The 16,142-nt window shown below is 37.1% G+C and overlaps 1 long non-coding RNA gene across 1 annotated transcript in view; it reads left to right on the forward strand.

Moving 5' to 3' along the window:
• The window catches only part of LOC142059934 (uncharacterized), a 31,465-nt gene extending 20,128 nt beyond the window's left edge, over positions 1 to 11,337 (forward strand). Inside the window, exons 3-4 of the long non-coding RNA XR_012661546.1 lie at positions 5,824 to 6,000; positions 9,718 to 11,337. This is a non-coding gene — a long non-coding RNA (uncharacterized LOC142059934). The remainder of the gene's footprint in view (positions 1 to 5,823; positions 6,001 to 9,717) is intronic.
• Positions 11,338 to 16,142: the final 4,805 nt, after the last annotated feature.

Genomic DNA, 16,142 nt, shown 5'->3' on the forward strand with positions numbered 1-16,142 from the left:
TTGCCATGCATGGTGTATAAAGGAGGCTAGTAGTTCACAGCAGACTCCAAATAAGGTGTGTGTGAACTGGCACCCAGCCTTTGAAATATTTTTCTGCTTTATTTCTGAGCTGGGGATGCTAGACTACATCAGCTACCAGTCTAAATCCTAAAGGGCATGGGAATAATGATGTTAGCCTTTCAGCCACTCTTATTAGGGTCTCTAGGAAGACAGTCCTGAATGAGGCATGGTTTAGAACTGCTGAGTAGGTGGTTCTGCATGCTGAGGAACTTACAGCCTAAATCTTCAAGGTGGATGCAATTGGGAAAGGGTTATGATAATGTGCTATCTGGTAACTGATTAAGTTATGTACTTTCTACTCAGAGGGAAAGATGCTTCCCTTAGCACTTCTATTTACTTTCCTTCATCTCTCACTGCTGATTTCTGACCATATTTACTATAACATATGTAAAATAGGTACAGTAGCCCCAGAAGAGGAAAGAATAGTCCCAAAAGCAAGGTCTGTGTGTGTGGGAAGAGTTCATCTAGTGCAGATACTGTCCCTGGTACATGGGACAAATCAGTACTTGGGCTGTAAGTAAAACACTCTTGCTAATAACAGGCCGTGAAAATGACTGAAGGCATTTGTCTCCCAGCTGCTGATGCCCAGGGCCTCAGAGACCCTGGGAGCCAAGCTAGCAGATCTCTGTGCTCACACTGAGCTCCTGAACTCTAGCTACACAAAATTTTCATTCGCTTTTCTAAATGAAGTAATTACATTCACAGAAATGGAGCAGTCTGCTAAATGACTATAGTAGTAGGGTATTGTAATGAATTAACAAGATTAACGAGCAGAATAACACTTAACTAATTATACATGAATGGACATGACATACACTTTTTGGTCTCAGAGCACTCAGTGTTTAGCTGAGACTTTGAATATGGAAATGTATTTACCAACTGTTACTCTATATATGAATGAGGGCATGGTTCTTTCAAGGTTCGAGATTTACTTGATACCAACAAATTTTGCTGGCCCATAATAGTCAATTCTGGGATCCATTACTTTGCTCCTTACTCATGATGGACAAAGCAATACCATTCCTCACCCTCCAATGGTACATTACCCCACAAAGTAGTGCCAACTTCTGATTAGGCCCTGTAATGTATTAAGGAATAATAGGGGATAACAGGCTGGTCACAGGTGGTCTCAAAGAGGTAAATAAGTTTCAGAGACACAGAGGATTTTCACTGACTGCTCTGTGTTCATTTGATTGTTGTCTCTAGCCTCCTTTTTGTCTTTGTAAAGATACCTGAATGTCTCTGAGGCTGCAGAATTCTTCTTAAGATTGTGATGCTTTATAAATCCAAAGTGATATGATTAGCAGTTTATGTCATTAATTTGATTGCAATGAAGACAAGTTAGAGAGAATATAAACCAGCTTCAGTTAGAATGTCACATCTCTCACATAAAATAATCCTCATTTAATCCAGTTGTTTACAATGGTTCCGTCTGGTTAATAAAACTACGTGTAGTAGTGGTGTTACCGTAAGCCATTAAGGTTTTTTATGCTGTTGCTTTTAGTAAGTCTGATTTCTTTGTGAGGAACAGCTGTTATGCACTTGGACTATCTGAGTTCAAAGACATAATCAACAAACCTCACAGATCTGCAGTCAGAAAGCCATTTAGTTCTATGAGACTCAGTACTGATTGCAGAATTAGAAATATCCCGAACAACAGCTGGGTGCATCTGGAGAGTTACACAGCCACACGTTCTTTTTTCATCTCATTACAGCTGTGGTTTCTATCTTTAAATTTTCTTTCCAAATTGATCTGAGATGCAAATAGTTTTTCAAATTTCAATTTAATTTCCCAAATGAAACTTAACTGAGATGCTTTTCAGGATTAAAGAAAGAAATATAACCATTATATAGCCATATGCGCTATGCAAAGTAAAGGAAAACTTAAATATTATTTGCTTTGTATTGGGATATAGGGGCATACACATAAAGTATTAATAATGTATACAATAAGTATCAATTAAAACAATAACAGTATAATCAGCAATGTTTAACATGGGCTCAGGAGTTCAACATTATACGTGCAGTGAAAGACTTATGCCTTCAATGAGTAGTATAATAGTTGCAGCCAGAGGTACCACACCACCTAGTCAGCACAGACAATCACAGCCATTCTCAATTTACAGGCTAAAATGGCTCTTCTAATATCCCTTTGTCCTTCTTGTGGATTCCATCATTTGGATGCCTATTTTGGAGACAAAAACAGACCCTTGTTTTAATACCTTGCTGATTTGCAAAGCCAATTCTGCTACACGAGATGGAGCTGGATTGACAACAGGTTTCTGCAGTAAATGTGAATCCATTCATAAGTTGTAGCAAGTGATCACCTGAGAAGCTATAGAGCCAAAATAAAATATGCTTTACAAATAAAGCAGGTGGCTTGAGAGTCACCTGTAGTAAGACCATTCCACTTTGTTGTCAGAGCATACTTTTCCTATATGCAGACCTGTTAACATTTATGAGGTAAGGGTTCTGTCTTCTGCAGGTGGATGCAATCTCTGAGCTGATGTATATGGTGTATTTGGTGGCAGGAAGGGAGGCAGGATTTGAGCCAGTGCAGCTGCAGCGTTTTATCAAAAAGCTTGATAGTCTACCTATTGCTTGAGCTTACTAGTTTGTGAATTTGTTCATATGTCAGCACTTGTAGTTTAAGATTCCTGAAGTCCTTAACGGCACAAGCTGTATGGAATTGCACTGGTATTTTTCTGCCTAAATAATACATGTAGTTCTGCGATCCCTGTAAAGTAATCATCTGAAGCTGTCAGGTAGGATTTCTTTTCCTCAGATTTTACTCAATTAAATACTAACATGGTGTAAAGTCCTTTAATTGCTGATTGTTTTTGTTTTGTCTAATAATAATTTTTGAAGATGAACTTTTAATCATAGCACTTAAGTAATTTTATAGGGAATTAGCATTAGACCACATGTATTCAGTGGTTTAACATAGGCTGACAATCATTAGTGTAGTATTCTTTGGAAAGGAAAAGAACTCATTCTTCTAGAATAATCTGTTATTGTGCTACTTTGTGAAAATAGTTTAATTAAATTATTTTCCCAGAAGGTGAGCAAAGATAAATGTAAAAAGTAAGTGTAAATAATAAAGAACTGCTTAGATTACCAGCTGTATCCCAAAATACTTTAGGCAGACAACAGAAGACTACTTTGCATGCAGAAATTTTTGGCCTAAGATCTAATCTTCCGAGACATAGAAGCAGTATCCCTTATATATATTTGAAATAGGTAAGAAAAAAAAAATATCTTTTTTTCTTCCAGTTTGTGCCTTTAAAAGAAATGCTGTGTTCCTTGACTAGATGCTTTGGAATCACAAAAAGGCTTTTCAGTTTCATTGCAGGGGATATTTTCTTTTGGCAAGGTTTGTTGCTTCTATCAGACTGACCCCCTCTTAAAATCTTACTGAAAACTTCTTGATCTAGAACTGAGTTCAGAATTTGTGCAAACTCAGAAATCAATATTCACAAGGAATAGCTGTAGTAGACACATGAGTAACTTCTGAAAGACTGTGCTTTAACTGGAAGGGTCAACCCTTAATCCTCCTTTTGCCCACCTTTGTGCTGTCATTAGTATCTCCTCGGCGTGAAGGAGAAACTAGATCAGAAGCAAGGCAACTCAAAACTGATAAAAAGTTATTTTGAAGACATTCTTCCCCCTGAAGCCACCACTCTCCGTTACTAAAGTAAAGGCTGTTTTATATAGCATCTCGTTTCTCTCAGCTTCTTCAAATGATAATGAAAAGAGCAGGGCATATCTGCTGAGTCAGCTACTGCTTTATTATAAAATAAACTGGAAGGGGGGAAAGAAAAAAAAAAGTAAAAATACCCTGGTGTAGAGAGTTCACTGCAGAGTCAGTTCAATAAAACTTGCGCTTCCCAGTTCTGGCAAAGCTTTTGGACATTTCAAAGGGCTTGATAAACAGCAATAGCCTTGTCTCCCACACATTAAAGCTTCATCAACGACATTATACGAAAAGAAGAAAAACCTGGCAGAACAGTAAAGCAAAGGGTAAGGTGTTCCTTAGATGGGTCAAGGTGCTCTGAGTTCTTCTTGCTTTACTGAAATAACAGCATTTTTTTTCTGGCAGCAGAACATCTGTAACCTCCATCTGTGTCGAAGCAGCACATCTGTTCACAGTTATGGGTCAGTACCCATACAGGAAGCATAGTTACACTGCACTCAGATCCTGGATCATAGCTCACAAAAAGCATTTCTAAAACTTTAATTAGTGAAGGGACAGGAGGATAAAATGAATGCAAATCATATCCATGAGCGTTAAAAAACCCAAACAACTGCTTTCAGCCTGATGAACATCTAGATAGGTCTGTAGGTGAAAATAGTAGAGTTTTCATTTAGTGCTGTTTTTTTTTTTAATTGATTTTTAGTTAAAAGCCCTGATTCAAAAAAATACAGAGGGAAAAAAAATTGTGGCAGAAATGCAGCAAAGCACATGGTGAGCCTGGTGGGCTATCTGATTAGATGGAGTTCATAGCACAACATGTTTTCTGAAGTAATTTCTGTCCTTTCAACCCACAGCTGTTGTCAGTGTTTCCCCTCTGTCAGGTAGCTTCTTGGAAATACTTCCAACTTTAGGAAGAATATGGAGGCATACAGCACACGGTTTGCGGTAACATTAAAACCAGTTTACTGTTGCTGGAGTTGCTCTGTAAAGAACCCAGGTATTTCTCTTACCTCTGAAAAAATATTTTGAAAGGATTAAGGTGTATATTTTCACTCTGTAGGCCTATGTAGATGCAGCTCTCTAATTATAATATCTGCCTTAAATCAAGTTATTCTAAGTCTGCTTAAATTGAAACATGGAAATATTTCAGAAGAATAGTAGCACCAAACCCTTCAGTCCTGTGGCAGGAAAGATACATTAAAAGGCAATTTAGGAAGCTAAAATTTAAAATACCTTTGTATTTCATAAGATCATCCAATGACTTTGTTCAAAATATTTAATGGGCTTGTTTTGAAACATACAAATATTAATATAAATTAGACTGAGCTGATGTTTTCCCTTGGATTGGTTCTGCTTCTTGATAACCATAACTATGAGGTTGACCTTCTTCTCCAACTTAAAACCATTTAATGTAGTCCAGTTTCATTGCCTGTACGTTAGAATCAGCTGATAACATTGAAATTTGACTGTAAGTTGCTCCACTACCCAGCTGTTGGAAGTATGGTGTTAATCTTTCATGAAAAAGGAAATTACACTTCCATCTTCCCATTTCCTCAAACCATAGGCACTTAAGCATTTAAGTGTTCTAGCAATGTCTTTTTTGTGACCTCTAAATTCCATCATGAAGCCCTCAAAAAAAGGTCACTGCTGTAGGAAACAGCTTCTAATACACCAAAATAAGTAATTACTAAAAAAAAATTAATCTAGTGACTGATCTTTCATTCTTAATTGACGATGGTAACTTTTAACAAGAATACTCATCATGACATTGTATTCATTCGTGTGGGCAGAAAGCACTGTGTAACTTTAAGAAATAATGTATAAGATATGACTAGGACATAAAAATGTCGAAGTTATTTACATAAAGACACTTGGGAGATTTATAATGTACTCATCTCTGGCTTAACTCTCTTCTAATTGCAGTTAATGAAATCCCTGCCCTTCCCAAAGTTCGAAGGGCAATAATGATCTTGCTGAGTAAGTTGTAGCTGAACCTCTAGCTCCTGAGAGTTAGGCAATATGCTATCCAGTATCCAGCAGTGAAAATTTTGTTTGTTTCTCTGTTGTAGGAATTTTGTCTGACATATCTGTCCACTTGCCAACCACATACCAGACACTAGAGAGTCACTACATTGCATTAGACAAACTCCTGCTCTGATGCAACAGAATTTTGGGATTCCCTGATCCATTTAAGCAGTTACTGCAAGAGTACATAACTGCAAAACAGTGTTCTCAGTCACTGGGAGGTAAGTTGAGTCTGGTCTTACTGTTCAAGAGACTAATATTTATATTTACTAACCTGTCATTAATAAACCTTCTAAACATTGATCCTTATGCATTCAAAGATAAGTCAATATTCTAATGAGTTGTCTTCCTATATAAATATTTATATAGGATTTGTGATGCAACCTTCTCCACTGGGGATAAATTCTACAAAAACTTTGACTCAAGCCCAATACTTATGCAGTTACACGTGGAGAAATTCATCATGTATTATTGAACTGTACAACTTGGTCCTTATAAGATGCTTGAGTATCAGTATTTTTTCCTGTGTAAAGTTTTGGATACATGTGAGGTACATAAAGGGAAAAGTAACATTAATGATCACACTGAGGCATGGTATAAATCTAGAAAAAACATTTGCAAATATGTAAGTATTTTTACTTTAAATATTATCAGTTTATTACTGACAAGTATTTGAATAACAACAGTTTAAGGTTTTGATTGATAGTAAAGCTCTAAAGGCAAGACAGTGGGATGAGAGAGAAGAGCATTCAGCATGGATTCTACTGTGTTGCATGTATTCTGTTGGTTTTGTGAGCTTGATAAATCTTCAGAATAACTTGTAACTCAAAACTGGCTTCAGACGTCTCATTCCAAAGACCTCAGTGCGCAAGCAAGCTGATCCTATATATGGATTGCGAGCTTGCACTGAAATGCATGCTCCTGCATCTCTATTATTTGATGATTAGCATTTTTTTAATCTCTCACCTGCAGTGTTGGCATATTTGAGCATGCTTAGTTTTGCATGCATTGCTACAGTCATGAGGTATTCAGCAGTTAAAGCTGACCTAGTCCTTAGGCTGTAGGAAGAAGTAGGTTGAATCAGTCCACTTTTCTACAACTTTCCACAAACAAGCTAAGATACAGGGAGACTTCTTGAAAGTGGACACAATTGTATTTCTCTACTTTCCAATTTTTTTTTTGAGGGTAACTATATTAGGACTACACTCAGTACTACAGATACTTACTTGCTGGGCATAGTCTAGAGGATGATAGCCATGAGAAGTTTGGTTTTTAGAGGATGAGCAGAAACACAAGCATAACAAATGTTGTTGCAAATGTTCTTATGACACAAAGGTCAGAAAATTACGTAAGAGACAGCAAGTGCCTAGTTAAGGAAGAGAGTTCTACTAATTTTTACTGTCCACAAGCTGAGGGGGGCGAAGAGACTATCAGTGATGATAGTAGAAATAAAGCCTGTTATCTGCATTAACAAGCTTATTTCAGAATTAGCAAATATAAAATCCTTGTGCGAAACTAGGCAAAATTGGTCAAAATGTATTTGAAGGCTGGGAATCAGACTGAAGGAGTTACTGGACTTGATGTAGTTAGATTCAAGGCTTGTTATCATAGCATATAGCTTGAGTTTCTTCTTAAAAAAAAAAGTTATCTCTCAATGACAATGTATGCTGTCTGGCAGGAGATATCAAAATCTCAAAGTATACTATAGGTTGCAATGGCTAAAAAAAATAGTGTAATAAGTTGTTTCATGTAACTGTTTCTTCCAAAATATTCAGAGCAGGTAAGTTTTCATGCTTGCTTTCTTAGGAATCTGGATTGTAATAGTAGCAACTATCAGACATTTAGCAAGGCCCTTATTAACTTCAGGTTTGTCTACTTATCAGATAGAACAATGGCATGGATACCATTCAGTGGAGTCATTCAGAAAATGGGATCATAAAGTTTCACGTGGGTGAACCATGCACCTGTATGCCTTGTATGTGGTTGATGCTGCATGTTAAAATAAGTTAGAGAAACCTGTAAAGATTTCTTCAGTAAACATGGTAATGTGTGGAAAAGAACACTGGCAAAAGTGTTGAGAATAGTTACAACACTGTAGGCTATGATTTATATTGATGTTTGAGGCTGGAGAGAAGCATATGATTGTTTTGTCAAACATTAGGAGTTTTCCCAGAGAAACTTTGCTGGTTTTGTTGATAAGGGTACAGCTGACCAGTTGCTTTATACTCTAGCAAATTATTCTGTTGATTGATAGCTCAGTTAATTTCAGAAGTATCCTTCTTGCTGCAGATGCAGCTGTGAATTCTAATCAACTGAAGCAATTAACTGCTATCTCTGTGACTGCAGAGGAGCCAACTGGAGAACTAAATGTACTGACAATGGGCTTCTCCGGATAACTGAGAAGAGTGAATTCATGCCTAATGTTTACTCCCTATAACATTCCCTTAAAGTCCAATATTCAGTAACTGGATTTGTCACTGTATTACTTGATCGAGCTTTCTATTTTCACTGTATTTAGTTTTACTTAGTTTAGCAATTGGTAAGTGGGATTAAATAAGGAAGACTTTATGCTGTGATTAAGTTAAATAACTCACTTCCACATTTTTAAACTGGGTACAATTTAAGTCCTCTCTACTGTGTCCCCAGTGTACTTTTAAAGATAGTCTGCAACAGGCTTCCTTGAGAGCAAGCTTGATACTAGAAAAAGGTAGAGTAGTTAGTATCAAAGTGAGAGAGAAAAGAAACACATGTTCTAAAGCACTTGTTTTCTGTGAGGGGGGAACCAACATGTCATCGTTTCATAGCCCTGGCACCTTTTTAAAAGCATAGGAGTGTTAACCCTAGTGTCCTGACCAGAACCCATCTTGGTTAAATATAACTTGCCAATATTAACTTCCCTCATAGATTCAGCTGGTTATGATAGGGTTTTATTTCCTGTCGTAGGGTTTCAAACTGTAGCCATACTGCTTTTCTTTTTTTAACGTAAGGTAGAAAAGAGTGGCCAACTTTAGGATTATTTACAGTTTATTTAGTTCTGATGGCCAGTGATCTCAATGGGCCTTGTCTTCTTGAGAATGATTTGAGACCAATTCTCCAGACTATACAAGGTCATATAAAGCCTGATGTAAGTATATCAAGCCATACTAGCACAAAAACTTTTAATGATTAGGTCTTTATCATTTGGTGTTCAGATACAGAAGTCTTAGTATTTCTTTACAAGTTGTAACTGTTAATACTGAAATTCATATGAATAAGTAGTAAGAAGAACAAGAGAGAAGCAGATGTAGTTTTTCAGAACTCAGGAACTACAGCATAAAAATAGTAGCACTGAGAAGAGTCTTTAACCTGGCCTATAATATTCTTCCATACAATTTTTCACTTCCATGTCAGTTAAATCCTATTCTCACTGAGTGGAAAAACTAACAGTTTTAAAAGAAAAGAGTGACAATCAATTATTTAAGAGAACAATGATATAACAAGTTTATCTTATATGAGCATAATACAATAATATCCCTTCTTTTTATATTCTATATAAAGAAAAATAATTTTCTATAAAAATAATGCATAAACAAGTCAGGTTTCATCAACAAGCATTATACTTACCTCTTACAGCTGCTTTTGTGAAATAAAAAAAAGACCCAAAATAACTTTCACAACACCAGTTGTTACTGATTTTCATTATCTCATTTGCATGTTGCATTTGCAAACTGATAAGAGAAGGGAATTGTGCCAATGTTTCAAGAACTGGGGCCTACCTGACCTCCAGCTGTTCCTGATCTTGAAAATTGCAAGGCTGTAAACTATCAAATTAAGATTTACCAGAATAGCTGAATTGTACTGGCTTAGAATTGAACTGAAAGAAATTAAAGCTGCTGCTGAGTGTTTTAATCTGGAAGTAGAAGGAAGTGGTTATTGATTATTATTTTATGTAACCACAGGCACACACCTCTTACCCAGGAGACCTGTTCCAGCTCAGCCCAGGGCCTTCCCTCCATGCCTGACTATGTATGCCCATCTGCAGCTCTGTCTTGCCCACCATGCCTGTGCCCAGCCATGGACCCCACTGATACAAGCTCTGATCTGCGGACTGATTTCTTGGCCTGACCTTGGCCCTGCTTCATCACTTTGGCCTGTCCAGCAGTCACTGGGCTGTGTCTGACCCTGGTTACCAGCACTGGGCCTGGTCCTGATTTGTCAACTTGTATTGCTGGCTAAACCTCAGACCTGGCTATCATCATGATCTTTCTCAGTCATCTGGACTTTTTGCTGAAGCTGGCTGCCATGCCTGGCACTGTCCAGTTTGCTGTGTTCAGGTACTGTGTGCTGAGGCCCATGCCCTGACAGCTGCATTATTGCGCTTGGCTCCTCACCCCGGTGCAGCAGCGGGTCCTGCTGCTCCCTGCCAGTTCCTTTTAGCAAGGCAACTGTTTCATTTGCACGCAGAATTCATACCTGGGTCACATGGTAATTTTAAATATGCTTCCTAATGACATGGTAGGGAAATTTTAGTTTTAAAAATCCAGCCATCATGGGCAAGAATTGTAAGCACTAAAATGAGTTAGAGACTTCCTGAGTCACTGAATGCAGAATCCAGCAGTTGAAGATAGCCACATTTCATTCAGAGTAGTCCAGAGAAGATCTATTTTCTTTTCTCTCACAGATAACAAACTGTATAACTTCCTCTAGCATGCAATAATATCCATCCAAGCTTTAGTGTAAGACAAATTGCATGGTGTCAGTTACATAGAGGACAGCAGACAGTATGGGAAAAGGCAGGCTTTTAGGGTCTGGCAAATTTAGTCCTCATTCATCCAAAGTTAAAATTAACTGCTGTTGGATCAGTACTATGTTAACTGTAGAGGTTGTTTCTCTTTTTTCAGCTTTTAAAAATCAAGACATCTCTCCAGGGGTTGACTAATCTATGCATCCAGCTCTTTCATTTAGTTCTGTTTGGAAAATTGATTCTGGAAAGACTCAGAATTCTAAAGCCAAAATTTATACTGGGCAAGTTCCACTGATGGCAAGAAATTTCTGCTGGTGCAGATTTGACCTAGCCTTTTAACTGTCCCTTTATAAATAGCTTTGTGTATGCCAGCCCACTAGCAGGTTCATTGCTGATAGACACCGCAAAAATGTTCTTTTCATATGATTACTTATAAAGATCACTAATTTTTTTAGACACATAGGCACTGGTAATGTTTATGATAGATTTTGCTTCCTACTTGCTGTGACCGATGTTTATCATTGCTTCTTCCAAAAAAATAAACTACATCTCCCCTTCTGTGCCCTAAATCCATTATGTTTTATTTACTATCCTGGCACAGAACTTTCAAGAGGGTAGCAATAATTTCAGGATAACTGAAATGCCACTTTTTTGTTTTTATTCCATCCAACAAAAAGAGAAATATTTTAACTGCAAAATATTTGGTCAAGATGTACTGCTAGCTGTACCCAAATAAATTCCCTGTGTTTGCCAAGAAAAAAAAAAAAAAAAAAAAAAACACAGACCTGCAGAACAAAAGAAAGTTTGGAATGAATAAAAAGTTCAATAGGAGTCGATGCTATCAGAACTGCTCTTTTACTTGAAAGGAACATGAAAAACCTTTTGTAGTGTTCATATTAAACTCTTAGATGACACTAGCTTCTCGGAAAAGTCCTCCTGTTTGTAATAGGGGTATGCATCGTCATTGACTCACAAGCTGAAAGACATTTAGCATCTCACTTTTAACCTACCATCTTTTTTTTTTTTTTTTTTTCATAATCAGGTATTTAACAGTCTATAGCAGTGGTTCAGTCAGGCACTGTCTGTCAGTGATACTGGTGAAAGGTACTCCTACCCCTTTCAATTCCAGCAGTTTGCTCCATGCCACAATCACTGGTCCCTCAGTTGTCACAAAGGGCACAGCCAGGCCATGAGCAGTGCCAAGAACTGTGTTTAGGAATAAACACGCGTTATTCTGATTTTTAAAATGACTGTTGAATCCCCATCTGACTTTAGCCTCTTCTTTCTAGACATCTGGGTCTGGAGTACTACCTTTATTTCTTGCAGTTGACAGACTGCCAACAGATATGTAAAAACCCTGTAACTTAACTTCTGATGTTCTGAGTTACATATTCCCTTTTAATAATGAACGGCTTTTACCTATTTTGAAAGGAATATTGACATCTGTTTTGACAGTCTTGGTTGAGTGTTTTCATAGTAATTATTCTTGAAAAAGGAAAAGCAGTTTGAAATGCTGCTCTAGGCTGAGTTCCAACTGGGATAATTACATGTTACCTCCCTTTAAGCCCCCTCCAACATTGTTCCTTATGGTGTTCCTTAGCTGTTGTCTTTAAACTGTTGTTCACTGCTGCTCAACAGAAGCCACCCTTCTTTTCAGAGATGGATAAGGTTATTTGCTGACTGACACAGTCTTTGTATATCATTATGTTAATCGAGAAGTCCTGCAGTTTTAAATTGCTCTGTTTTGGTCTACATTCCTTCAGGCAGACCACAACTGATCCAGAGCAAATCCTACTCTAGCTCTTCACATATAGTATCACAGAATATCTCAAGTTGGAAGGGATCTATCAGGATCATCATATAGTCAGTGTACTTCCACAGGTGAACTTTTTTTTAAGGTGAGAAGAAACTGGAGTAAACTCTTCAATGTTTATTGAAGCAATCCAGATATTTTATTCATTAGCTGTGGTGACCTTTTCTAAGCTGAAGACCTGTGAGCCTGCTTTTTGACTGAATGTGCTGTCCAAGAAGCGAAACGAACTGCTCATGGCTCACAGTGTCATCGACCCAGGACAGGTAATACAGTGTGATTAGAGAACTGATTTATTTTGCCTACTCAGTATGTCTCTTATCCTTGCTTAGTCTGGCCAACACATGAAATTATATATTTTTACCACACTGATAACAGATGTATTTTGAAGAGTGGTCATATTAATCCTAACTAGCATTTTATAATAGCCCTTCTTAAAAGAAGAATTACTTTGAATTTTTATCCACAAGGAGTGGAGGAAAAATGAAGCGTCTCTCTTTCACTGATTTAGCCTTTATATCAGTAAATGGTCCTCCAGAAACTATAATATCCTTGATTCTGTGGCACCTCCCCTCTGTTTCACAGTTGAGATGCGAGTCTTGTAGCTATCTCAGAGTGGGAAAGGCTGTTTTGTTTCCTTTAGCCAAATCAGTAGCCTTGTTTTCAAGAACAAAATGTCACTGATGGGAATAACAGTTCTTTTTGGTGAGAACTGAACTGGTTCTCAGTGTAACAACTGTGATAAACGTCGCCTCTGTGGTTTGACTGAACCAAAACAACTTGGCATTTTCTAGCAATTAGAACACAAGCGATGAAGATTAGATGGTATTAAAAGAAAGAAAGGAGAAAAAAAAGAAAAAAATTGAATACGGATAACTAAATTGCAGCTGGGGAAGGTCAGATTCACAGCACAAAACCTGGGCCAAAGTCCCATGTGAATCCAAAAGGGATGAGCTAGTGACTGATAACGTAGGAAAAAGGAGACACAACCTTCCTCTTTGGAATTTTCATCCCACTGATGTGGCATGGCCTTGCCTCCTCGTCTCTTCCAGAAAGCTTAACTGCTTTACTATCTTTTTTTCCCTTTCTATTTATTGAAGGCAAGGGAGAACAAAACAGACTTGAGGATTGTATTGCAGAAGATGTGGTGGAATGTGGAGGATGTGCTGTTTGAATTAGTAGAGTGTGTGCAGTATTTAACTCCTTTGTAAATAGGCAGTGGGTTCAAAAGGAAAAAAACAGCTTCCTCAATATTGTGCCTTTTTACTGTGTTTCAAGCCCTTTGTTGAACTTGCTGATATCTTATAAGTTTGTGAAATCGCTTCACAAACTGTGGCTGTGTCACAATAATCAGTATTACAAGGTTCTGCTTCATCTTACTCTCTCTCTCTTCACTTCAGTTTTGTTGGGATCAAGTTTCACATTGATTAAACTGTACAGATGGGGACATTGGTATAAATCACTGTTATGTTCCAGTGACTTCCATGGAGCTACACTGGTTTTTATGTTAGTTGAAGGTGTGGTCCACTAAAGTGATAGACACTGAGGGATGCAGGAGAATAATCCAAGATTCATAGGGGCTAAGGAAAGAGAAAAATGGGAAGGAATATGGAAGTTGTGGTATACTGTGTTTCAGGAGTAGTTGACTGAAGAATCACATCTGGTATCATTGAGAAGGGAATTTAATATGCACAAAAATTATTGCTGGAAGACCAGTGAGAGTTTAACCACATTAGTGGTCAGATTGGCAGGCTGTATAAGAAAATGGGAATTTTCCATAGAAAATGCTGTCAAGAGAGAAGAGAAGGTAGCATGGGCTAGGAGACAAATCCAATTCCTAATATAAATGCCAAAATACAAAAACTCCTTGGAGAAAAAAACAAAGGATGTTACAAAAATACGGTACATGTAACAGAGAAAATCATCAGAGTAATAACGCTATCAATCAAATGAGTGTGTGATGACTTATTCAATGGCTGTGAAGTTAGTGACATAATGTAGTAGTAATAAAGCCTTTAGCAGTTATTTGTGTATTTGTTTGCTGTATTTTAATGTGTTAGTCAGATGTGTGATTTACTTCTGCTTTGCTTCTACTTAATATAAGATGGTAGCAAGCCCTAGGAGAAGTTATCCAGAGAATGCAAAATGAAATTTTTGTTAGCTCCAATCATGATGACTCATTTGTAAACAAGTGTAAAAACTCAGAGAAAAAAATACATAGCTTTAACAGCAATGGTAAGGTTCTTTGGTCAAAGGACCTCTCTTAGTTTATGTAGCCTCAGAGATCTAACTTTTGATTTTCAATCAGAAGTTTATGGGAAGCATTTTAACAAAAAGCCAGGGGAGTTTCACTTTAAGCACAGTGTATCTTATATGAAAGGTATTATAATATTAGTTACAAAATATGTAGTTTCCCAGACATTGATAAGGAACATTGTTCATCCAGAAAACAACAGTTAATTTTGCTTTTAATTCATGGAGAGGTTCATCTGTTGAAATCTGAGTGAATTTCCACGTTCAGACCAAAACTGGCACATGCACACCGACGTTCACATGTGTCTGCGTATACACACATCTGTCTAAAATACTGAATTGAAAATTTGCAGGCTTCCAGAGATTTTGTGAGAGCAATTTTGATATGCAGAGCTGGTCAAATAATTTGACTTTTTTATAAACAAAAAAAAAATCAATACAGAACATATTTTCCATTTCAGTTTGCTTTTCAATTAAAAAAAAAATTTGCAGTAGCCTATTTTGATATTTTCTAAGCCAAATAACATTCTTTTTAGTTTGAAATTGCTGTCATAGCTAATGATTCCATGGAGCTACACTGGTTTTCATGTTGGTTGAGGTCCTGGTCCACTAAGGTGATAGTCTCAAGCATAGGATCACTCAAATTTCTATCCCAATTTCACATGGGGAGAATTTCTGAAATCTCAGGCATGGTCATATGACAAAAGATACTTTCCCACCTACCTTTGGTGTCCATTTTGAAATTATTAAATGTAGCATGAAGTGTTGCCCCGATTGGCTACACTAGGAAGACTTTCACAAAAATTCCTTTAATTTGAGTGTTGAGGGAGATAAGTCACTTAATGTAAGCCTTATTAAATAGGGCAATATCCATATACTCTGTAGGTATCGCTGTATTGAGTTCAAAGTGCACCTTCCAGTAATGTACCTGAAAACAAAATTAAGATACCAGAAATAACGTTTATTAATTGCTCCTTTATATTATCAACTTCAGAACAGAGGCCCTTTTACCCACAGCCAATATATTTTATCTTCTGCATAAAAAAATGCAAAACCCTATTCAGACTAATCCAGTCATCAGAATACAGCAAACACAGCGTGACTAATACTAGACTAATTTGAGAAGGAAATAGATTGACCGATTGCACCAATTGCTCCCACAAATTGACTATGTGACACTTATGAACTTTCATCTCATCAATCCTGATGTTTTACCCTTCTTGTTAGGTATAGCTAATGAGGAAATAGTACCCTAAGAACAATTACAGGAAGATAAGCGTAAGGAGAAAATGCAGTTGGTGCAACAGTTGTCAGTAGGAAAATGCCAAAATAGGTGTATCAACTAAAGCTAATTTCCAATATTTTTCAGTGCTTTTTGATAAATAAGCAAGCTCCATGAAGAATGCCAAATAACAAAATTTTTTTAAAATTGCATTAGAAATTTTTGCTCTTTCATATAATTTGACTGTTTCTAGAGTCCTATATCACAAACCCTTAGCTTGTATATGATATGAGCTACTTACGTATTTGTAATCTGTACAGCATGGTCCCAGACACAGAGTATCCTAGAGTTTTGC

Source organism: Phalacrocorax aristotelis, chromosome 7 (genome assembly GCF_949628215.1).
Source record: "Phalacrocorax aristotelis chromosome 7, bGulAri2.1, whole genome shotgun sequence".
Classification (NCBI taxonomy): domain Eukaryota; kingdom Metazoa; phylum Chordata; class Aves; order Suliformes; family Phalacrocoracidae; genus Phalacrocorax; species Phalacrocorax aristotelis.